Here is a 25,351-nt window from a genome sequence, read left to right on the forward strand (position 1 = left end):
AGAAAATGATGAAAATATCAGTGAGGGTGACAGATCATGAGAGAATGATCTGTCGTTTGGGAAACGAACAAGGGGTAGTGGAAGGGGAGGTGGGCGGGGGTTGGGGTGACTGGGTGATGAGCACTGAGGGGGGCACTTGACCGGATGAGCACTGGGTGATATGCTATATGATAGCAAATTGATGTGGTTGTGATGTAAAAAAAAAATAAATATAAAATTAAAAATTAAAAAAAAAAGAAATATAAAATGGCATGGTAGAAGGTCAGAATCCTAAGATTTTGTTAGGTCCTCTTGAGCAGTTTTTCTTTCATTTTTATTCCTGGTAGAAAATGTTCCCTCACATACCTTTTACATACCAAATGACAAAGATTACTCTTACCTTTCTTGGTCTAGAACATTTGGAGAAGAGCTTATCATAATCTACTTTTTAATAACCTCTAGCCAAAGCAAAACAAAAACAAAACCAACAAACAGAACCCCACTCTTGCTAAGAAATCACAAGTGATTTACTTCAATGATTTACAAACTTGTTTGTTTAAAGGCTATTTATTTTCCCCATAGTTGTTTGAATTCCTTTACCTCATCAAGATTGGCACTCCATCTCCCATGTTAACAATGTAACGTAATACAGAAACACCATTAGTTCTTTAAAAAAAAAAAAAAGAGGGAACATCCTTCTCTACTTGACTACACTTTCCCCTGCTTGCTTCTTCTTTATGAAGTATAAAATGTATTTCATTTAACAATACTTATTTAGTTTCTAAATAAAGCCAATTACAGAAGGCCTAGGTGAGGAAGTGACATTTAAGCAACACCTAAAGGAAGAAAAGGAAAGAGCCATTCAAAGTGCTGGAAGAAGAGCAATTTCACGCAGAAAGAACAGTAGTACAGATGTTGTGGTGGGAAAAAGAATGTACATAAGTCACTGGGTCTGTAACTGGACTCTGGTGAGCAGTGGGAGGGAATGGTATGAGAACAGCTAGGAAGGTGAGATCACACAGGGTTTTCGGATTGGGGTGTTCTCTTGCAAACCAGACACTGCTAAAAGATACATAAAGAAGGAGCTAGTGTATATAGGATCCATGTTTCAAAAGATAACCCTGGTTGCTGTATGGAGAATTAATGGAAAAGGGACATCAGGAAAATAAGACAGCCTAGCAGAATATTAAGCTAATCTAAACAAGAGAGATTTCTAGCTTAGACTGAAAAGCTGGCAATGGAGATGTAGAGAACTAAATATGAGAGATTCTTAAGAAGTAGAAATGATGAAATGCCCGGGTGGCTCAGCGGTTTGGCACCGCCTTCGGCCCAGGGCCTGATCCTGGAGACTCGGGATGGAGTCCCACGTCGGGCTCCCTGCATGGAGCCTGCTTCTCTCTCTGCCCGTGTCTCTGCCTCTCTCTCTCTTTCTTTCTTTCTCTCTCTCTCTCTCTTTATCTCTGTCTCTCATGAATAAATAAATAAAATCTTTAAGAAAAAAGGCTCAAAGGAAAGATCTGCCCTCCTATGCCTACCTAGAAATAATTAATATAGAAATGGCCCTTAGGCCTGAGATCAATGACACTACCACAGGAAGAGTGTACAGAAATTAGGCAAGAAAGCCGAAAACTAAATCTGAAATATCAGAATGTGAGATCTAGTGAAGAGGAAAAGCACACAAACATAACTATTTGGTTAATTCCTACTCATATTCTATCACTCAGGCCAGACATTGGCTCTTTAAGACAAAACTTTGTCTCTTTCCCTATTAAGCCAAGCTGTGCTAGAATGACTGCCCTCTTCTCTGCTCCTGTGGTTTTTCCATGTTATTGCTATGCCAGATATTATTGGTTATTATTTTCCACTCCACATGAGGCTGACCTTGAAGTGGAACATGTGTTCATCTCTAAATTCCAAAGATCAACCACACCACCTGATGGAAAGTGCAAAATAAAGACGTTCTGACTGACTAAGCGAATGAATTGCATAATCTGACTCTACTAGAATGGGGATAGAAAAAGATAGTGATGATAATGTGGTGACAGAAGCCTTCAAGTGACTGGGGAACGCTTAGGACATCTTTGTTTTCATGGTGATAGTATTACTGGCCACTCCTCTTTCTCATTATGAAGTCAGATTCTACTCTTACCCTACACGAAGACTTTGGGACATTGGGCTCACGTGTGTTGTACTACAGGAACTATATATAGAGATAGTGGAATAAATGAAAATATTTCAACGAGTTTGAAAGGCAGCTAATTTAATAAAAACTCAAGATAGCATAATACTGAGGGCCTTTTTAAACTATATCTTAAAATATTATTATAGTAATTTGGTTTTGCTTCTTTATATGAAATTTAAAATAAAGGAAAAAAAAGGTATGTTGGGTCAATTTGTGATCTGAATATGAGTCCCTTCTGAGACAATTTTCTATACTTTTTTAAAAAAATATTTTATTTATTCATGAGAGACAGAGAGAGAAGCATGCTCCCTGCCGGGAGCCCAATGCAGGACTTGATCCCAGGAACCCAAGATCATGACTTGAGCCAAAGGCACTGACCAACTCCCAAGCTATTCTTAATTAGAACCCCCTTTTTTGTGATTTCAGTGCTATGTCTTATGATTCTCATTGAGAGGAGTACAGCTGGTCCATTAATGCTATGGATGCATTAGATCATTGCTTCCATATATATATTTTTTTGCTTCCATATATTTTTATACACATTAATCATTCACAATTTGGCCTTTGAAAACAAAAACTAACATTAAAGAGTCTGTGACCTCTACATCACAACATTTAAGGACTAAAGTAGAATAAGCATTCATAAATACTTCATAGTAAAATAAATAAATAAATGAAATGCATAAAAGATGATAGAGGCTAATTAAGTAATGTGCAGTTATATCCACAAAAGGTCTCTGGACACATAGTGGTATGATATCCTCTACTTCTTTAACTGTGAAAAAGAATTGGTTGTAAGACAAATTAATGAAAGCTTTTAAACATAACAGATAAATAATCAGCAATATTTTGGATATTGATTATGAGAAGCTTCTGATTTCAAAATTTAAAAAGTGTGGCTTTTAAATTATTTTTAAAAACCCAAAGTTTCACAACTAAACTGAACTGAATTAATTTCTATGTCAAGGAGAAATGGTCAGCAAATGTTTTAGGACTCAGTATTTGAGTTATAGAATTATCTATGATTACATATAACTGTAGATAATTATATATTAACTTACATAAACATTATGTTTTATTGACTTATTGATATCTCTGTTGGTAAAAATACTGACTGAGGTTGGTCCCTCCTTTGAGATATAAAATAAGTGAAATGAATAGACCTAAGTATGAAAATCCCACACACCAATTTATTATTGTTGCCACCAGTAAACATATTTTCATGTTTCAGCATTTATAGGATGCTTTGACAGTCATTTCTCGGTGATCTTATTTTATCCTTAGATCTATAACAGTAGAGGTTCTAAAGATGATAGAATTGTGCATTTGAATACATACCATATATACTCATTTTCTACTTGTCTCTTCCTGATAAAAGTTAGATACAAAAGAGTCTAAATACCTAATAAATCTTTCTGATTGCATAGGTGATGAAATGTATTTTTTTAGAAGGTGAAGATGGTGTTATGGTTGCCAAGAAGCCTCACGGACTCTTCTGAACATACACAAAAGCCAAATACAAAGACCATATTCTTCACAACTTTGTAAGTTCAAGAAACCAGAATAATGATCTTCTTAATACTAGATAGATCAATAATATGTATTAAACCATCTTCCTACAATTCCCAAGTGCTTTACATTTGTATACTATGAATAATGCCCATATAATTTTTTTTATTATATAATAAATGGTCCTCCAGAAATGATGAGTTGTGTGTGGGTTTTTTTTTAAGATTTTATTTATTTATTCATGAGAGACACAGAGAGAGAGGCAGAGACACAGGCAGAGGGAGAAACAGGCTCCTGGCACTCCATCGCAGGACCCCGGGATCATGACCTGAGTCAAAGGCAGACATTCAACCACGGAGCCACCTAGGTGACCCTGTATTTTTTTTAACCCATGAAAAGCAACACAGAAGCGAAAAAGTAGTTGTCCTCTGGGGTACAGACACATACTGTATTTTTTTTTGGCCCTGCCTACTTTTTTTAAATCTAGAAGGGTTCTCTAAACACAAACTATTGGATTGGTTTGTTTATTTTAAAGATTTTATTTATGTGAGAGAGAGAGAAAGAGAGTATGCTAGAGCACAAGTGGGTGGAATAGCAGGCAAAGGGAGAGGGAGAAGTAGACTCCCTGCTGAGCAGGGAGCCCAACATGGCTGGATCGCAGGACCCTGGGATCATGACCCCAGCCAAAGGCAGATGCTTAATGCACTGAGCCACCGGGTGCCCCAGTTTGTTTGTTTTTTTAAAATTAATTTTGCAGCCAATTTTTTTTAAGGTTTATTTATTTGAGAGAGAGCATGTGTATGTGCAAGCAGAGGGAGAGGGAGGGAAATAATTTCAAGTAGACTTCTCTACCCTCTGAGTGTGAAGCCCCACATAGGGCCATCCCACGATCAAGACCCTGATATCATGACCTGAACTGAAAACAAGAGTAGGAACCTCAACGAACTGATGCACCTGGTACCCCTAAACACAGACTATGGTAATACACATGGTGTTCTGAGTTTATTTAGTGCTCATTTTAGAAAAAAACGTATCTCTATTTATAGCACTGTGTGCTTATTTTTATAACATTCCTATAACTGGAAACTACCAAAAGGAAAGATCGCCACTATTAGAAATATCAGTGCTGTCTTGTGGGCCTAGGGAATTGACAAGATCATGCCAGTATTCAGCAACTGAACATGGTTCCAGCCACTTTGCAGGGACTGACTCAGTGAATCCTCTCAGCAACCTTATGAATAGGTGTAATGCTACCTCTGTTTTACAAATACGGAAATTGAGGCTCAGAGATTTTAAATAACTTTCCTTAACCATGCAATTTGTAGATGTTAACCTGAATGAAAACACAAGAAACTGTTCAAAGCACACACACACACAAATGTGTGTTTATTAAAAGAACTATGAGAGATGCTGCCATCATCATAATCATTAGCCTAAATAACACAGTTCTATTTACATGGGAAATTGGGGTGTTATCAGAAGTTATATAAAGAAAATAAGGGTGATCCATTATCAAAGGAGTTGGAAATGTGAAGTATATATATGTGTGTGTGTATCTAAATATATACAGATCAGAACACACACACACACACACACACACACACACACACCAGAATTTACACATTCAGATGAGCTCTCTTTTAAGTGGTCATCATGGGGAGCCACACATCATCCAATTAAATTTTAAAATTCCTTTTGGGAGTTGGCTTTAAAGAACTACATCTTAAGGGGTGCTGGGTGGCTCAGTCCGTCAAGCATCTGCCTTTGACTCAGATCATGATCCCTCCCAGGGTCCTGGGATTGAGCCCTGAGTCAGGCTCCCTGCTCAGCAGGAGTCTGCTTCTCCCTCTCCTTCTGCCCCTCACCACCCCCACCCCCACTCATGTTCTCCTTCTGTCTCTCTCAAATGAATAAACTTAAAAAATCTTTTTAAAAAAACCTACATCTTAAGTATGTGCACACTGGTCTCATCCTTTCAGAATTGAAGAATTTCTGGAAATAATCAAAACTATTTGGAGCAATTTGAAATTGAGACTATCAAGTAATGAAATTGATTTTCTTGTAAAACTTATAAATTGGTTCTGAGAACAATTACAAAAGTAGATTAGAACATATATGTTAGAATATGATAGTATTGTTTAAGTAGACACATAGGCTGATAACATGCCTGCTTTGGGGAAGCAAATGCAACTTTTTACATTATGTAAGGGGTTATATATTTAAATGCCTTCAAACAAATTAAATATATGAAATTATTGGGTATATAAGGCAATAGGTATTAAAGGAATGATGAAAATAAGAAAGTGAGTGTCCCACCTTGCAGATAAAAATAAAAAACAAAAACATTGGGATCCCTGGGTGGCTCAGCGGTTGAGTGTCTGCCTTTGGCTCAGAGCATGATCCTGGCGTCCTGGGATCAAGTCCCACATCAGGCTCTCCCTCTGCCTGTGTCTCTGTCTCTGTCTCTCTCTCTCTCTCCCTCTGCCTGTGTCTCTCATGAATAAATAAATAAAATATTTTTTAAAAAATTCACTGCAAATAAAACAAAACAAAAGCTTCTATTATAGAGGTAAAGGATGCATAAAGGGAATTATTTTCAGTTTGAGTCTTTTTTTTTAATCTCTTGAGGTGTCCTTTGAGTTATATCTGCTAAACCCTAGGGCTTTCCAGACATTATAATATAGAAACGTGACTAGGTTTCACTGTAAGCAGACCTGGTTTTGAATCAGATAGACATGTACAGATAAGTCACCTGATCTCTCCAAGTCTCAATTTTCTCATTTAAAGAGCTATTAAACTGAGAGGATTAAATGTGACAATGCAAAGCTTCACTTAGCCTAATGCCTGGGATAGCCTCAAATAAACGGTGATTTATTTGATTTATTTGATAATTAGAATTTAAGCACCATAATGTTTAAACAATTGGAAAACCCTGCTTTATTTTGATCTCTATCTTTGCATAGAATTTTTAGTATTCCTTTGACCAGCCCTTTAACCACTATTTACTAAACATATCCTAAGCACAGACCATTATGCCAGAGACTAGGGATACAAAGGTGAAATGAGTAAGTTGTATTGGCAAAGGTTGATGACTGGAGAAATGAAGCTCATACCAGATTATAATATCAGTGAGGGGAAATAGTGCATGAAAGATACACATGAAGAGCTGTAGAACCTTGGGGGGAAAGATGCGGATTCTGACAGGGACAGGAAAGACTTTAGTGCTACAGGATGACAAAAGAAAAATTGGATGGTCTCATGTAGAAATCTATGGAAAGAGAGGCTTTAAGTAATTAGAACATTCATAAGGCAAAGAATGGAGACCCAAAAGTGCAGAGTATTTTCAGAGAAGTACAATTAGTTCTGTGGATTCATAGTTTCAAATGCTTTAAAAAAAAGTCACACTTAGAATGTAAACTTCAGGCAGATTTGTGAGGCCTGGAATTCTGAGTGAACAAAAGTGGATTTTTACATAATAGGCAATGGTAAGCCACTGCAAGCTTTTGAACATGGGATTGGTATGGTAAGTGCCATATTTTAAGAAGCCTAATCTGGAAGCGTCTGAGAGTGTGTGTTGAAGAGTAAAAAAGTAAGCAAAAAGACAACTAGGAAAAATGTTGAAGTAACCCACAGGGGAATGGAAGTGCACTGCTGTCAATAGAAAGAAGGGCATGAGGGTAATTGAAAGCAGGGAGGGTAAAGGACTTCTTTGAAAGTTGTGTTTCTTTATCAAGCTCAAGACTATAACTTAGATTTTATGCTTTTGGGGGTGATTTGGGGCATGCTTTTGGAGACAACCAAGGTTAGTGGCTTTGGACCATCACCTGAAGGAGATGTAAATAGGAGCTTGTCTGGGAAAGTGGCGACAAAGATGAGAAGACAAGAATGAGTATGAGAGAAAGACTTGACAAAACTAAGTCTAGTATTCAAATTACAAATTCATCTGTGTTCTGTCTTTGCCATCTTTCTTTAGCATTTACTACTTGGTAATGACCACAGCCTCTGTATCAACTTACCTGATCCCTGATGTGTCTATTAAAGAAAAGTTTTCCTTATAACATTTCTCTTCCATGACATTAAGGATGAGTGGATCCAGTTCAACTAGCAAAGATAAAAAATTATTCTTTGCTTCTTACAGGGCTGGTGGTCATTCTCGGGACAAGAGAGTAAGTCATTTGGGGTTAGTGGCTGGCTATTAAGTTAACATTAACCTCCTTCAAGACAGACAGTTATGAATAATAGAAGAGGGATCCTTAGAGAAAAGTAAAGAGCCAGACTGACTCACTACGCACCCAGTAGTTTTCTGTAGCATGCAAAGGAGCAGGACATTGTGCAACTAATGCAATGTTTTCACATGTTGAATTGGTTCCCAAGTGTTGGGTTAAACATCGTATAATGATATTTTATCCAAGTCACTGGAGTCCCCTAGAGTAAATATGTAAAACGACTGAGAGATTACTCTCCTACCATAAGATTGACTAAAAGGTGATTCTCCTATAGCACTTTATAAATCTATATGAACTTTCAGTGGAAATACTTAAACTTACACTGAACTAGAGTGATATAGTTTAATGAACACTATGTAGCCTTCACTCTGCCTCAATAATCATCAGTACTTTGACAATTGTTGCCACGTTTTTTTATTATACCTAGTACTTTTTATTGGAATATTTTAAATAAAATATCAAACATGTTGTTTGTAAATAATTCAGTATGCATTTCTAACTTTTAAAAACTTTCTAACACAATGAATGCACTTCTGATACTTAATATCATCCATTACCCATTCTATATACACATTTCTCCAATTATGACAAAGATGTTCCTTTATAAGTTATTTGTTCAAATCAAAATTCAAACAAGATTCACACATCATTTTTTATTATTATGTCCATACCAGTCCTCCCTTCATTTATTCTTGATATTTATTTGTTGGAAAAACAAATTTCATTTCATATTTTATAGCCAGGTTGCCACACTATTTTCTACTTCTAAAGAAAAACTTTAATTCATTCAACATCTGTTCAATTACCGTATAATGAACAATGACTATGTACAGGACAGTATACTGGTGCTGAGAATGATTCAAACATGTCTGTAAATCAAGGTCCCTACTGCTAGGACTTTACAATCTGAAAGAAAAAGAAAAATAATAATGCACAAATATAATGACAACAAAATGTCAGTAGAAGTTATTAATTAAGTTGTATAAGATCCTATGTTTAAATCAGGCAGAGGCATGATTTAAAAGATAAAGGGACTCTTTTTAGGTAAGCTGACATGTGACAGGATGGTTTAGAATGGCAAGCAATTCAAGAGGCATAAGAGAACTAAAAAGAGAAACTAAACCCTATGATTGAAAAACTTGAGGAAAAAGAAAAGAACAAACTTTAGAGGTGAAGGAAGTAAGAGATACATTCAAGAGATAATAAAGGAAATGATTTAGTTAAAGCAGGACATTTGTGAAAGAGACACAGGGAAGTAGAGGGCAAATTTGGGAAGATCTTGAATGGCAGGCAAATTGTTTGAATATGTCCTCTAGAGCAGGGAACCATCCACTCCATTCAGTTTTCCATATACTGGAGACTGTTGGACATGATATAAACATAGATATTATATTAGTAAGCAAAATGCATCAGTTCATTTCATAAGCAAGCTTTAAAAAAACTGTTTTGTGTATTATAATAGCATTTCAAATATTTATAGCAAGTTTGCAAGATAATTTAATGTTTTATTTTGCCCAAAAACTAGATGCTCGACTTAAAGGAATACAAACAAATTGGAGCTGATTTAACCAACACATACTACTCAGCAACTAAGAAAACTTTATGGAAGGATTAATTGTTTGTGGCATAGTATACAACAATAATAACTCAACAAATCTGCCATAGGAGAAATAGAAGATAATTATTAAGGATAGATATCCTAACGCTGAATACCTCAGACTGCATTTTTCATCTTCTATGAAAATACAGTAAAGTTGTAATATGTCTCTTTGTTTTTGCTTATCACAAAAATATATGCTGACCCAAATGTTCTCTCTTTGCTAGCATAATGCCAATTGATTTTCATCATTAAGAGATCCTCAAATGATAGCTGAATTTTCAAAGGCTTCAAAGAAAGTATCTAGCGAACTTAATGTAGCTTGATTGGTAAGTATTTTCTTCTTGCATGCTTATTCCAGGTATCCATACCCATAGATTTAAGAATATTTTTGAGTGCTCACATATACCAGAGTTTGTGCTAGACTTTTGAGGAAATAAAATTCTGCATCAGGTGTGGTCCCGTTCTTCTAGAGGCTTATATCCTAATACAGATGTCTAAACATAGTAAAGGCAGGATTGAAATAGATTTGTCAAATTGGATTAAATTACAGTTTGCGACAGCAGCACTATTGACATTTTGGATCAGCTCATTCTTAGTGGTAGGGACTGTCCTGTATATTGTGGGATGTTTAGCAGCATCCCTGACTTCTGGCATCTACCCAGGAGACACCAATAGCACCTTCCCACTAGGGACAACTAAAAGTATCTCCAGATATTGCCCATATCTAAAGACTGAGGGAAAAATCACCTGTAGTTTTAAACCACTGTATTAGATGGAAAGTGCTATGTGCATTTTGTGAATGAAGAGAATTTGTGGTTGGGGAAATCAAGGAAAGTCCCTAGAGGGCAGAGTGAGTGATTGAAGTGGGCTGAGAAGAGAAGAGCATTTCAGGAGTGGAGAAGATGGTAAGAAAGTAGCCAACTGGAGATGGGAAGCCAAGTGGATAAGCATAAATTATGTTCCCAAGTCACATGGAGCACTAAGGGTTCAGGAGGTGGTTAAGAGAGAAAAATTGAGCAAGTGAAAAGTAATCATATCATGAAGGTCCTTGACTGTATAAAATAAAGAGATTGTTTTTCATTTTGTAGGGATGCCATTGGAAAACATAAGTGAAATGAATAAAGCATTGTTTGGAAATGTTAAAATGGCAGTTCAAGGCAGAATGACTTGGGCAAATGAGAAAGCCCATTTTAGGTGTGGGACTCAGTTTGGTGTGTTTGGATGTGTTAAATACACAATTTGGCAGAAACTGGAGAATGTATTTGTGGGAGGTGTATTTCCCAACATGGGATGAGAGAAGGAAACACAGAAGTTAAGAAGTAAATTTAATAGCTTGCTTCTATATTTGAGGTCATAAATTGTTGTTGAAATTGTTTTCTCATAATAGAATTGACACTTCATAAAAATAGAGATGATTGGCAGATATGCCCAGATTCTCTGAGATTCCTTGAAGTGGAAAGTTGTAACTGATGTTGCAGAGTTATAAAGACAAAGATAATATTATTCTAAAAAATAACTCCTTAATGACATAGAAACTATGAATCCAGGCATTTAACTAATCTTGCTGATAAAAAGTATTCAATTAAAACCCCAAGTCCTGGCACAGAAATTTGTCTGCTAAAATTAATATCTATCCACATTAAGGTTCACACCATACAACCAGACTGTTGAAAGTCTCATCATTTCTCTCATGCCTTTAGAGGATTTTGATCTAAGTTTATCTTCATGTCCCCATTGCAAACATGAAATATGAGGACAGGACACAATTCAGTTCCATGTGCTATGTGTCTGTAGTACTTGAACTTCAAAAAAATCCCATCAAAAGGGTCAAAATATGTACTTAGTAAACTTACTCTTGATTAGTAACTATACTGTTCATTTGCTCTGAAAAGATTTACCATCCTTTGAGTATCAAAACCTCTCATGTACAGACAATATAATATTACAAATAGGGAGAAAAGGAAACAACAAAGAGGCCCAGTAAATCCTCACTTCCCCTTCCCCCACCACAGCTGCTTCCACCTTTACCCAACTCAACTCTGACTTAGATCCAAGAAAGGGGCATCTGAAATCACAGGGACTTTCCAGTCTTTGTTTGCCAACAGGCTAGTATTTTTTTTCTAGAAATTCTTAAACTTAGACATTTGATATTATGACACCAGAAAATTAAAGTGTACTTTTTTGAAAAATATGGATGCAGTGAAGTCATAAGAGAATAACTGAATAGGAAGAAATGAGGTTCTTGGGAAGTCAGTAGGAAAAAAATTAATCTCAGGCACAAGAATTTTGAATAAGCAAACTCAAGTTTCATAAGCAGAGAATTAAATACTGGTGGAAATTCAAGAGAGGGCTTTTTTTCTTCCCGACAGTTAGATATAAAATAGGTAATAATTGAAAGAAACTTGAATAGTTGAGACAAGTTAAGAGACTGATGCAATAATCCAGATGTTGTTCATTTATCAAAAGCAATTTATAAGGATTCTCGGTACTAATGGCACTTTATTAGATACAAATTAATGCTTACTTGAACTAGGGCAGTGACTACAGAAATGGAAACGATCCTACTGAATATTAATAAAATGATTAAGCCAGCTCAGTGCCCATTTTTTCTTGAGGCCTTTATTCCTACATTTACTAGACTTTACATATTTGAAATGCATTCACAGTTTTGGGATTCTTTCCTAAAATAAACTGCATTAAGAATCATGGGAAGAATTCGGCTAATAGTTGCCGATCAACTGCTTGTCATTCTGTACCAAGATGACATATTTTTCTGAGTGAAACAGCACTAAGTTGTAAAGATGAAGGGGAGGAAGGTTGGTGGGGAGCAGTGTTACTCCCTCCAGGTTTTATCAAAGGCTGTATTTCTGTCAGTCACCAGAGAATTGAAATCCATCCCAGTCCTATAAGAATGCTTTTAGTGAGTTGTGAGCATGTTCATTAAAAGAAATGAATGAGCTAAATGGCCACCATTATTGATCATTTCTGCCCTGTAGCTTTAGACTGGAAATGGTTTTCAAGGGTCCTAAAAGTGATTTCCCATGGTTTTTTTTTTTTTTTTTTTTTTTTGGTTGGTTGGTTAGTTTTTGTTATGTTTTTTCTTTTTTTTTTTTAATTTTTATTTATTTATAATAGTCACATAGAGAGAGAGAGAGAGAGAGAGGCAGAGACACAGGCAGAGGGAGAAGCAGGCTCCATGCACCGGGAGCCCGATGTGGAATTCGATCCCGGGTCTCCAGGATCGGGCCCTGGGCCAAAGGCAGGCGCCAAACCCCTGCGCCACCCAGGGATCCCTTGTTATGTTTTTTCTTAATTTCATCTGCAGCACCATGGACTCAACTCATACTAGCCACATCTGATCTGTTCCATCAGGGCACTGGGAGTAACTGTTAATGAATAAATGAAGTGCATTTGAAAGACTTTTTTTAAAAAAGACTTTTCTAATCCTTCTGTATAATTTAAAATTTAAACAAATTGTTAGAAACCTCAGTTGTAGCTCCATTTCTGACTTTGGCTTAAAATATAAATCTAAAAAAATAAATCTAAATGATCCAAGAAATCTAAAAATAAGGCTGAGAAGTAAAATCTCTCAGTCACTCTCCTAGCTTATCAACATAACATTCACCACTTAGAATTGTTAAAGTTATATTAATTACAATTACATGCTTTTCAGTATTTTATAAAATTGTTAGGTGATATAAATGAAATGAGTTTTCTTTTATGTAAGATAAAAGATCCTTTTTGGAAGGATAATGTATTTAAATATAATCAGTGGTCATATTTGTCTATTTTAAGTGCTTGATTAATATAAAAGTATCCCAATCTATATGTTAATATATACTTTTTTATGAAGAAATGTCCATGGACTCCCATTTTTATTTCCTTAGTCCTACAATCAACAAACATTTGTTGATACAGCTGTTTTGTGTTAAATGCAGTACAAGGCACCGTGCATGTGAGGGTATATAAGACAGAGCTCCTCATTTTCAAGGAATTGACAATTAAAGTGGTGCATGCAGACGAAAGACAATTCATTAAACTGATACATGCAGAAAAATGTAAAAAGTGCTATCATGAAATGAGCATTTAGGAGAATACATAAGTCAGAGTAAGGGTTTTGTATCTTTTTTCCAGTATATTTAAAATCCTGACAAAGGGACGCCTGAGTGGCTCAGCAGTTAAGTATCTGCCTTTGGCTTAGGGCATGATCCTGAAGTTCCAGGAATGAGTCCCACATCAGGCTCCCTACAGGGAGCCTGCTTCTCCCTCTGCCTATGTCTCTGCCTCTCTATGTCTCTCTTGAATAAATAAATAAAATCTTAAAAATACATACATAAAATAAAATAAAATCCTGACAAAATCTCAGAAATATCCTATGAAAAATGGCATGTGTCTTCTATAAGTTGTTCAATATCCTCATGGTATCTAAAGGGCTTGAAGAAATCTACAGTAACTACCAGTTTCTTTTTACATAAATTCATTAAATATCTCCCCATTCTGACATTCCTATGAAATCTTTAAAACCTACCACATTTTATTTGAGGATTATCTTCTTGAGTCAAAATTCTTGTTTCTCCCCCTTTCTTTCCCAATTTTCTCCTAAATAAGTCTAGAAGCAGTTCTTTTATTTCACTGATAAATATGATTTATCTGCTTTTGAAAGAAAAAAAAAAGAAACCCTGAAAAACCTGTGGTGCATTTTCTGCTTCAGTAAATGGGTCACACTTTGTCAAATCCTGAATATATTAAGCTTTTGTGAAGTTCTGTTTCTCTCAAATAGGAGGTTGCTACACTGGATATCAAAGGGTAATTTATTTTGTTCTAAGGAGGCTTTTACTCAGTTTGCTTTTTTTTTACCTCACAAAGATAACTCAGATAAATTAGAATGTTTAAAGAAGGAAAATATTGGTTTTCATTTTTATTTGTGAAATTGCATGCTACCCTTCATATATGGAGATTTTGTTTTGTTTTGTTTTGTTTTGTTTTGTTTGTTTTGTTTTGGAGATGTTTATTTCAAATTGAGATCTGTAAGATATCTGCTTTGTTAATTTTCTAGTGGCAGTGATGAATTTGATGCAATCCATCCCAAAGGAAAATGGCCCTGTCAGAAAGTAACTTCTACCAACAGGGAGATCAGAATTTGCCATCCTCATAGGGACTGACCCGAAAGCATTGGTGCCAACAAATATAGCTATAAATAAATGGAGGTAGAAAGTATATGTAATCAAGAATATGACATTCACAAACACTTTCCTGGACATATTTAATTGGACCTAACCATTTACTTTTTGTATCCAAACTACTTTTCAAAATTGTTTATGCTATGACTTTCTTAGGAGGAACTAATGCCATTCCGTCAAACTTTTCAACTAAAATGATAAAATGCAATATGTACACATACTAATGTGAGAAAAATTTTGTTCTAATAAAGACCCTAGTACCATGTCTGGAATACCACAAGTGCTCATTAAGTATGTTCTTCCTCTATTTCTCCATGAGATTTATCATGATAAATTATTTTGAGTGGGCTTATTTCTCATATTAGGACCATTCCAAGTGCCACATGACACAGTTTTTCAAACGATCATTTGGTATTAAAATAATAGTCCAGTTACTAGGTATATTAAACTTTATTTCAACTCACAAATTTCTGCTGGCCACACTCACATTAGTTGGTGCAAGTCTTTTCACAAACATAGTCGTTCCCATTTTCTTTCCGAACATTTTCATCATGCTGAAAGCAACATCAGCAGCCCTGTGAAAGGAATAAATGGGCATGTAAGTGGACACTGATACTGACATCTGGGAAGCAACTTTTACCTTCCCCATTTCATCTGTTTCCATGTCTTTTTCAAATCCTATATTTACATCTCCAGAGACTTTCACAGTCTTCCAACCAGTTATCAGTTGGGTGCTCTTATTGATTCATCTATGGCTTTCATCTCTCCTCCAATTTCAACCAAATGCCCATTTTTGAGGAGAAAAACCTTTGAAATTAATTCAAAATCCAAACACATGCTGACAATTTGTGCTTTCCCCACAACTACCATCCTAGATTCTCGTCTCTGCTGCTTCACATGTAAGTGGTTGACATTGCTTAACTCCTTCCTCCAATCCCCTTTCACCAGATCACCCTACTGACTGAAAGCTTCAGAGGCATTTCTGCCATATTGTTGCTCCCAGCTTAAAAAACTTAATTGATCTCCCATTTCTTTCAAATCAAATTTTCCTAGTTTGCACTTAAGGTCCAATACTAACTCATCTTTAAATGCCACTGATATATTTATTTATATCAACTCAACAGTTTTAACTCAACAGATAGCCCTGTATACAAAGTCATGACCACATATATTGATAGTTAAATTTAGCTCAGCCACCATTTTGGAAGAATTTTCTGACCCTTTCCCCTTGTTTCTGATGTGGGTTAGGTATACCTCCCCTCTTAGAGTACCTCCAACAAATCCATCAGAAAATGGAACACTGTGTTGTCATTTTTTGCTTATTTGTCTCTATCCTCCACTAGGATGTAAATTTCTAATGGGCAGAAACATGTCCTATCCATCTTTATAGCTCTAATATCTACCATGTAATTGGCACATAGGAAATGCTGGAAAATGATTACTGAAAGAATGACATTACCTACATTAGGGCTGTATTTCTGATTCCAAAAACTTACTTATATGTCTCTTCTAGGTAAAAAGCTGCTTTTCGCTTTCTTTTTCTTTTACCTCATAAACTCTCAAATGTAACCTCTTTGGAAATAGTCAGATGTTCATCAAAGAAAGGGAAAGATATGATTTGAGTTTCCAACTTAAAATAATTTGTTTCGAAAGCAATAGTGCCTCTCACTAAGGAGTCTTAAAAGCCACAGAACCAAGAGACAGGTAGTATATGCTGACATGAGCCTCCAATACTCAGCTCAGCCCTAGATATGATGCACTGAACTCCAAGATGTCATTCTTTGGTACAGTCTATATTCCCCATACGTAGAGCCCAGCTCTTCCCTTTTAGTGATATGATGAAATATGTCCCTTGCTCATCACTGTTGTTGTTGTTTCCTGGCCACTCTCTCCTCTTTCCCAATGTCCAAGGACCCCTAAAACAGATAATCTGCTCCACTGATACCTATTCTGCAATTCTTCATCGCAGGCATCAGCTCCAAATTTACTCTGCTCTATAAGTATACACTGTATTGTTGCCATAATATGACCCATTATTGTACGTGAGAATTTCCCAAGAAAGCTTTTCTCAATCATGTACCTCTGGTTCGGTTCTAGGTACTTTCCTCGAAAGACCATCCTTTTTACTGCCGAAGACGTTGGAAATCTTCAATAGTTGGAGCTGGGGCCTTCACCAGAAAGCTGTCTTTTACCTATGTCTTTGCTCTACCTTTCACTCCTGAAATCAATTCTGGTACAAGTATGATCTTCAGCTATCAGGCCGTATCATACAGTTGTAAATTTTTAAAATAAACAGGTGTTTAAAATATGTGCATATCTACGTTTCTTTCTACTAGTCTCATTTCTTTCCAGCTCAGTATAGTGTTTAACAACTAATTCAAAAGGCAGGAGTAAGATTGTAAAAAATGAAATTTTCAGTCATTTTCACTCATTTCATAGACCTGTCATGGGCACGATATGAAGGCACACACAAGTTCTGTCTTTCCACAACATCAGCTTTATTCAGTCATAAAGCAAGGTTAACATAATTACAAAGCAGGTTCATGGTTCCAAACTCAATGACATTTCACCACATGATTAACTTGGCTTCTTACCTGGCACACAGAGCATAACACAAGACAAATCACACAACAAACAAGATACACAGGGGGTAGGAAGTTAACGAACCAAACACTGCTCATGGGCGCACAGTTGAGATAAGTAAGGCCTCTGTCTGGTCTGAGTCAGCTCTCAGCACTTACTGTTTATGATGTTCAAGCAGTGAAGGATCTCGGTTCTGTTCAGAGATCAGTCAGGCAGAGCCTTTGGTGGCAGCTGCCTTTTTTAAGGGTCATACATAGAGATGTCATGTCTGAAGAGTCTGACAGTTTGCTACAAAAATCTTCCCCTTTTAAAGAGATTTAATCAGTCTTGGGCCCCTGCAGACCTCCTCTGCTTCTGCTTGTTATCGGTTTTGGGGTGTTGTCAGCTGGTGCTGGTCTAAGCGTTATTTCGTAGCTACAGTGCCCTACACTGCTTGCATCACTGCCTGACACAGGCCCCTGCTTGACATGACTGACTCCATCTTGCTCCCTACAAGACCGTTTTATCAATACATAATTTTGCTATCCCTTTAAATTGATAGGAGTTAATTTTCAAATTCCCTTCTGAGTATTTTTAAATGTGTACTGATCCACAAACATGTAAATGGTTGAAAGAACTATTTGAGAGAAACCATTAACTCACGTGTAGGAATATGAAACCACTGTAAGATTATATTTGACAAAGCAAGATCTGTAAAAATGTATTTCTACTGACAGTAAGTAAAAATAATATGGATCTTATAAGGAAATTTGAAGTTTATCTAATAAATTTAGATCTAATACATCTAACAGCTAATACTTTTCAGAGAAGTAAGGTTTCATTATTCCCTTTACCTTTATTTTCAAACACATTCATCCTTATTCACAGATTATATGTGCTATACTTTAAAATTCAGCTTTATAGCACCCTAGTTTTTCCATATTATTATTATTGATCAGTCCATCTCAGAACATACAAACCTCTTTAAAACAAACATAGACCTAATGCCCCAGAACTCATTTGCCCTAAAGTAAACTTTGTAAATTTCCTGCAGTCACCTTCAGAGTTGATTTCTTTTCTAAAAAGTTGTGTTTTGCTCACAAAAAGGCCATTTCTTCTCAAAGCATGTCTATACTGAATGAATGCTGAATCGTGTATCCTTCTCGATTAGTAGGAATGGAATCTTGTTTTTCTTCTCTTTGCCACAAAAAAACAAAGAATGCCAATATTTAGCCATGCCTTACTTATATGGCAAAGTAAGGCCTGCAAAACTGCCTAAAAACATTGTATTATTTAAATGAAGTTTGGAGCATGGTTCCTTTACTGTTTGAAACAGTGAAGGCTGCTCAATAATGCTTGTAAGTATATTTCTTGCTTCATTCCATGGTGGAAAATGTGAGCCTTTGCTGACTTTGAAGACTCAGGTGAGAAAAGTTCAGATTAGAACAAATAAGTGAAAAATCACACATGCCCTACAGAAGGACAACAAACAACTAGTTTCTTTGTAATTCTGGCTACAAGGAGGACAATATGAACAATGTTGCCTCTAAAATTTCAGACATTAAAACACTGGGTGGATTAGAACAGCTTCAGAATTAGTAGCTGAGGTAATTTCCCATCTTCATTGTTTTTATAGATCAGGCTTGACTATAAAAGCCTGATTAGCTTGTGCTAATTAGACAGAATAAAAGAAAAATCTATAGGAAAACTGGAAATCTAATGAACATTTTACATGTTTTAGTCCTTGGGATCACAAAAAAAAATTATATTACATTTGCCTGTTCTTGAAAGATTTTTAAAAGAAACTGGAATAATATAAAATCCCAGGTGATCGAGACTAAGAGCCAAATAAGAACTGCATACAATACACACAATATGCATACAATGTATGCTAAGAGAATTCAGAGGTGAGAGCAATCCCGGAGGAATGAAGTCCAAGAAGGCTCATGGAGTCTTAGACACGTAGAGAAGGAAAAGGAGCATTTCAGCCATGCAGCTTGTTCAGTGGAATGGAGATGGAGCCATATTGTTTGGGAGCAAACAATTTGGTTGGAGCAAAGGATTAATTTATGGAAGTAAGAAAAACAGAACTGAAGAGATGTGTAGGGATCAACTCGTCGGATTCCTTGGAGCAATGGCGTTTGAACAGCAGGGAGATATTTACTCAACAAATAAGTGCCTGCCATGTGAGAGGTTGTTGCAGTGGGCACTAAACAGATATCTCTGAAAAAGATGTTTGAGCTTGAGGAGAGGGAAAGGGGGATACATTTGACTGAATACAGAAAAGACAGCCACAAAGATAGATCAGTTTAAGTTGTATTAAATTAACCCAAGCAAAATGGATACACACGTGACAGTAGAACACAAACTGTAGGAGATGCATGTGAGAGATGTTATGAAGGAAGAAGAAACTGGACTGAATGGTGGAAAGTGTGGGAAGAGGAATAGAAAGTTAAGCAGATAAATTGGTTGGGTATTAAAGGAGATTATGCTTCGGGATTTAAAGTATGTGCAATGCAATTCTGATGTTAACAATCCAAATTCAGTCAAACTTCACAGGTTAAGGACACAGTCCCCTACAAGACCACTTTCCCTCTAGCCTTGAGCTCTTGGGTTCCCAGACCACCCATATGTGGGACCAAGGGGCTACAAATTTGAAGGTGCCCACTATCTCTCCAGGCTTGATAATTCACTAGAATGAATCACAGATTTCAAGAAAACACTGAAGTTAAGCATAAAAATCAGAACAAGCAAATGAGGAAACATACAGGAAAATATGGGAACTTCCCAATCGTGAAACTTTCTGTGTCCTCAAGACGTATCACCCTCTCAAGATATTGATGAATGTTGGCCGCTCAGAAAATCATTGTACATGATTTTATTATTGGAGTTTCATCATCACATAGGTATGACTGACTAAACCATTGTCTATAAAATTGAACTTAATCTCTAACCCCATCTCCTCCCCAGAGATCAGGCTGATATTACAGGACTCAAAGCCCCAAACTTCTCTACATGATTGGTCTTTCCTGAATGGCCAGCCCCCTTCCTGGCTCATCTGGTTAACATAAACTATATAAAGGCACTCCAGAAGTTATCTTATTAGCAGAAATTCAGTTGTGGCTCAAAAAGCCTCCAAAAATAACCAAGACAGTCCTATCATTTTGGAACTTCAAGGATTTAGAGGATTCTTCTGAAGAACCAGGACAAAGGCCACGTTCTTTACTCCAGAATACAATAAATTTGGAGTAACTGGGCTCTCTTAAGTAGACTCTCCAGTAGGCAGTTGAAGTTCCAAAACAAACTAGAGAGAAGAGAAAATCGGATTAGGGATGTGACTTCGGCCACAAAGAGAAAGATCACATGGTATTATTCAGTGTTCACAGCTACTTACCAAGGTCTACAGTCCTTGTCAAGAAGATATACATCAGAAAAGCAACCCAAACATACACAGCATATTTTCCTAAAGAAGTCAACCCTGAGCCTGATACTAACATTAGCCTGAATCAAACAGTTCTCGCATCTTCCTTCTTTAACCAGATGTCTAAAATATGTATCTTCTATATGCATTCAAAACAAATCCCTAAAGAAAATGTGATCTAAAAAATATATAAATCCAAAACTGATATAGCAGTGACTTAAAAGATTTCATTCTTGTTAGACAAATGCAAAGGTGATAAGGTCAGCATTACTAACTCTCCCTTTATTTTGTGTGTTACATACCAGCATAAACTTAGCGATTATTATTCTATTTTGACATGTTCTCTGTTCAATTCACTGCCACAGATTACTGCAGTTATCAGCTAAGAAGAAGTAGATCAACCATCCCACTCCCTATACCTGCAATAATGCCTACATGTATTTGCCTTTGAGGATGATTGCATCTAAATGAAAAACATTATCTTTTCTCTCTTATTCAGTGACAGTGACAGAAGTGGAAACTATGTAAAAGATTTTTTCTATTTCAGTTATTTATTATTCAACTTTTGAATGATCAGAAATGGATTCCAGAAAGAATATGCCTTACTTAAAAGTAAAATATCTATAAGCAGAAAATGATAGATCATAAAATTCATTATATTTGAATATTGCTTCTATACAATTCTATAATAGATTATGGACTTGGCAAATAATATAAATGAATATTTATTATTTCAAATTAAAAATACAGTATATGTTTTATATAATCAGACCTTATATACATGCAAAATATTCATAGCTTTGTGCTTAGGAGGTATCAGAAAATGGCTTAAGACATAAGCAATTTCTGTAACATATTAAAACATACTGGCTACTAAGGACTTAAAAATATATTTTTTAATTTATTTATTTATTCATGAGAGACACACAGAGAGACAGAGCCATAGGCAGACTTAGGCAGAGGGAGAAGCAGGCTCCCTGCAAGGAGCCTGACAGGGAACTCAATCCCAGACCCCGGGATCATGCCCAGAGCCAAAGGCAGATGCTCAACCACTAAGCCATTCAGGTGTCCCTAAAAAAATATTTTTGAGTGTTTAGTTTGAATCACAAGGATTAGAACTTCCATAGGCAGCATATCTAATGTCTCAGTTTTATTCCTCTGAGAAGTAAATGCCAAAAATTAGATGTGCAAGTGATTTACTGGGAGAAATGTCTGCAGAGATAAAGAGAAGGAGTAAATCAGGAAAAGCCTTCAGATTCTGGTACACGTCTGACATCTGTGAAAGGAGAGAAGGAAGGGATAAAGGTTGGGTAGAGGAGCAGTACCTTGCCAAAGGAAAAACTGCTCATAAGCAGAACAGGCCATAATTGGCCAAAACAGGCCATAATTCTGGCCTGTCAGGCCAGAATTACCTGCCTCTATACCGTACGTCTGTTGTACTCAGCTATGGGCTGGGAGCAGCCCAGGAGAGCATGTACTCTATAGGAACACTGCACTGGGTCCTAGGAATAAAACAACTAGAGGTAATTTGCCAACTACTCTTCTTGCAGCAGGTTTCCTAGAAGGGATATCTGAGCATTACACTTCAATGGCCATACAGTCTACCCTTGTATGTCTCATAAAGTCTCTCCTCCACAGATTTCCAGAAAGTATCCATTCATTCCTGTGGATCTCTCTTTCTGAGAGACTCTGTAGCCCTGTCTCTGCAGTTAGTCTTTGAGCAATAATTGTATGTCCTTCTGATTTACCTGGTGGTATAACCCAAAAATTCATTCTTGATGATTCTAAACCCTACTCAATCATACCTTTCTTAAACTAGGATTGCTCCATATGCCCACTCACTATTTTTTTAAGATTTATTTATTTGTTAGAGGGAGAGAGAGAGAGAACACAAGTAGGGGAAGGGACAGAGGGAGGAGAGAGAGACAGAGAAGTTGCCTCTGGATAGTGTGGTATGTGATCCAGTCTGTGGATCCTGTGGCCACTGGTCCATTCCTATGCCACATTTATTATGAAGTGGTTTCTCTGTTGGATAGTGTTATGAGGAATTCAATGCCTATAGGTCAGACTTTTAGTAAACCTCCAGACAGTGATGCTGACTAAATCTCTGTGGAAAGGAAAGTCAAATCCATAAGTGTACCCATATTCATAAGAGATAGTTATTCCTGTGAGAGTGAATTCCTGGATCAGAATGCAGCATCCCCAGTGTAACTGAATTGTTAAGAAGCATTAGATTGGTATTTTTGCTGGAAGATTTGAGATGTGGCAGTAGCTGGTTCAGTCTTGGCAAATGGGAATCCATGCTACAGGGCAAATTTGTAGCCCCATCTCTGCTATTGTGACTACTCTGTTCATATGTCCATTATGCAATTCTGGGATAGTTGATGACAAAAGCTGGGGAAAGTCATTAGCCAAATAATTTTGTGTACGTAGGTATGTAGTACCTCTGCATTGGAAAACGATTTGTTGTTGGCATTGACTTAGGATACAAAAATCTCCAGACTCTTTGTCTCCTCCCATGTGACTCTCCACATTTTCTACTCCAGACTGCCTTATCTTCACTATTCTAATCCTTTTATTTTCCAATCCTAGGTCATTGCCCCTGCCCAAGAATCTATATATGTTTTCACATGAGGTCACTCTTCTTTCCCCATAAAGTAGATAAACATGTGCATTTCCCATGAGGAAAGATTATCCTCTCCACTGAGCCACCCCAAATGTACTATAATGTAGCCAACATCAATTTTCAGATTACACCCATGTACAAACTGATCTATCCATAAGCCAAACTCAGGATTTTTTGCCTTTTTTTGGGTGGTCATATGGAATCCCAACTCCCCGCCCCCCCCCCCAAATCAGGCCTCTGATGCAAGCTGGGGGAGGAGCATTGTGCAACTTTGATGGGTGACATAGTGGTTTGGGATACCTGCTTATACATTATACTCATGTCTTCTAGTCCTTCTCAGGCTCAACCAGGATGTACTATTACCATTTTATGATGGAATGCTGATGGACCTGCTCAACTTTATGACTTAGTAGGTCCAAGAGAGCTCAGTTATAATGAATAGTTCTGAATGTATGGTCACTTGTTACACTATGGACAAGAGTTCTGTCTCCACCAGGGCTCAATAACATAGCAGGGGTGGTTTCTGAGGAGGCATATGCTCCTTCGCTGCAGGTGGTATTGCCTTGCTTCAATCCCAGAGTGGTAATTTTCCCACTAGGGTTTATAAATCCCACACTGCATCATTATCCACCACTGACATATCCTATACCATAGGATCTGCCACAAAGTCTGAAGAAATCTTCACAGTCTACACTTGCTGCATTATCGTATCATTCCTCATTTTTACTTTCTGCTATGTGTACATGTTAAGCAGTACCCTTATTGATTATCCATCTATTCTGCTCCTTGAGATGCCACTAACCATCCCCACAGCTCATTGCAAGTCAAGGTCCCATGGCTGTCAGTCAGCCTTTCCAGTCATTATAGAAACTGTGATGCCCTAGCTTCAGGCAATTAAGCACTTCCAAATGGGATCTATTCCTTCAAGTCCCAATATACCCTCTGCTCTTACTGAACCCCATTCTGTGAGTACTTCTCTTACCATCATCTTTGGCCTTCAGATGAGAGCCGCCGTTGAAGTTCTCAGTGATGCTGATACTCTTAACATGGGCATATACTTTTTTTTTTTTTTCAGTTCACAATAAAAGAGAGGAAGGCACAGAGATTTCCCATATAGTTCCTACTCCTACATGTGCATATCCTCTGCCATTATCAACATCATTCATTACACTGGTACATTTGTTACCAAGGATGAACTTATATTGACACATCATAATCACCCACCATGGGTGCATTCTTAATGACCTTAATGAATCATGTGTCCTCTAGGCTCTTTCATGCAACAAAACCCTCTGGTTGGTCTTCTGGTCTTACATAATATATTCATTTCAGCATGTTCATGTCTCTGAGCTTTTATGGTTTTTTTACTTCTTTCTCCACTGTCTACCAGGGAAACTCAATCAGATCCACAGATCCACTCTGGCATAGGATCTCATTTTTTCCAGGCTTCCAAGAGCAACTCTAACACTGAGTTCACCAAATCCCCTAGGGTCCTTGCTATAGTGTTAAAGCCTATGTTCCAAGAAAGACACCCAAGTCAGGGAATTCTTGAATATTTAGACTTACATCCTAGCCTACTTGACCAAAATTCCTCAAAATCCAGCCCACTCCTTAGATCCAGCTGAAACATGCTGACTCATCTTTACAACTCCTTTGGATATAAAATATTTCATCCATCATTAGGCTTAGCTCATCTCTACTCAGATTATGCTGAGATTTAACCCAAATTATGGGCCTAGAAGCCAGGAGAGAAAGTGGGCTACTCTTTAAGGAGCATCTTTGTCTTGTAGAGGAGAGACCTTTATAGTGTCTTTACTGATCCCGATATGCCATCCCTTAACAGAAAGGGATAGTTTCAGGGCACCTTTTTTTTTTTTTTTTTTTTTGCATGTGTCTCCGGCACCTCCCTCGAAGCCCGTTTTATTTCACCCCAGAGAGAAATCAAAGACTCCCGAGTTGCAACAAGGAAGCGAGAGGCCGCCGTGGGTGGAATCCAGGAAGCCTGGGAACAGGCAGGCGAAGGAAGTCCCGGGGATGCAGAGTCTCCCGCAGCTGCCAAGGGATTC

General features: G+C 37.0%; 1 long non-coding RNA gene across 1 annotated transcript; it reads left to right on the forward strand.

Moving 5' to 3' along the window:
• The first annotated feature begins 3,638 nt into the window (after positions 1–3,638).
• On the forward strand, positions 3,639–16,955 carry LOC121492675. The gene is made up of 3 exons (XR_005988266.1): positions 3,639–3,705; positions 9,721–9,822; positions 16,774–16,955. It is a non-coding gene; the product is annotated as an uncharacterized LOC121492675 (long non-coding RNA).
• The last annotated feature ends 8,396 nt before the right edge of the window (positions 16,956–25,351 follow it).

Source organism: Vulpes lagopus, chromosome 1 (genome assembly GCF_018345385.1).
Source record: "Vulpes lagopus strain Blue_001 chromosome 1, ASM1834538v1, whole genome shotgun sequence".
NCBI lineage: Eukaryota > Metazoa > Chordata > Mammalia > Carnivora > Canidae > Vulpes > Vulpes lagopus.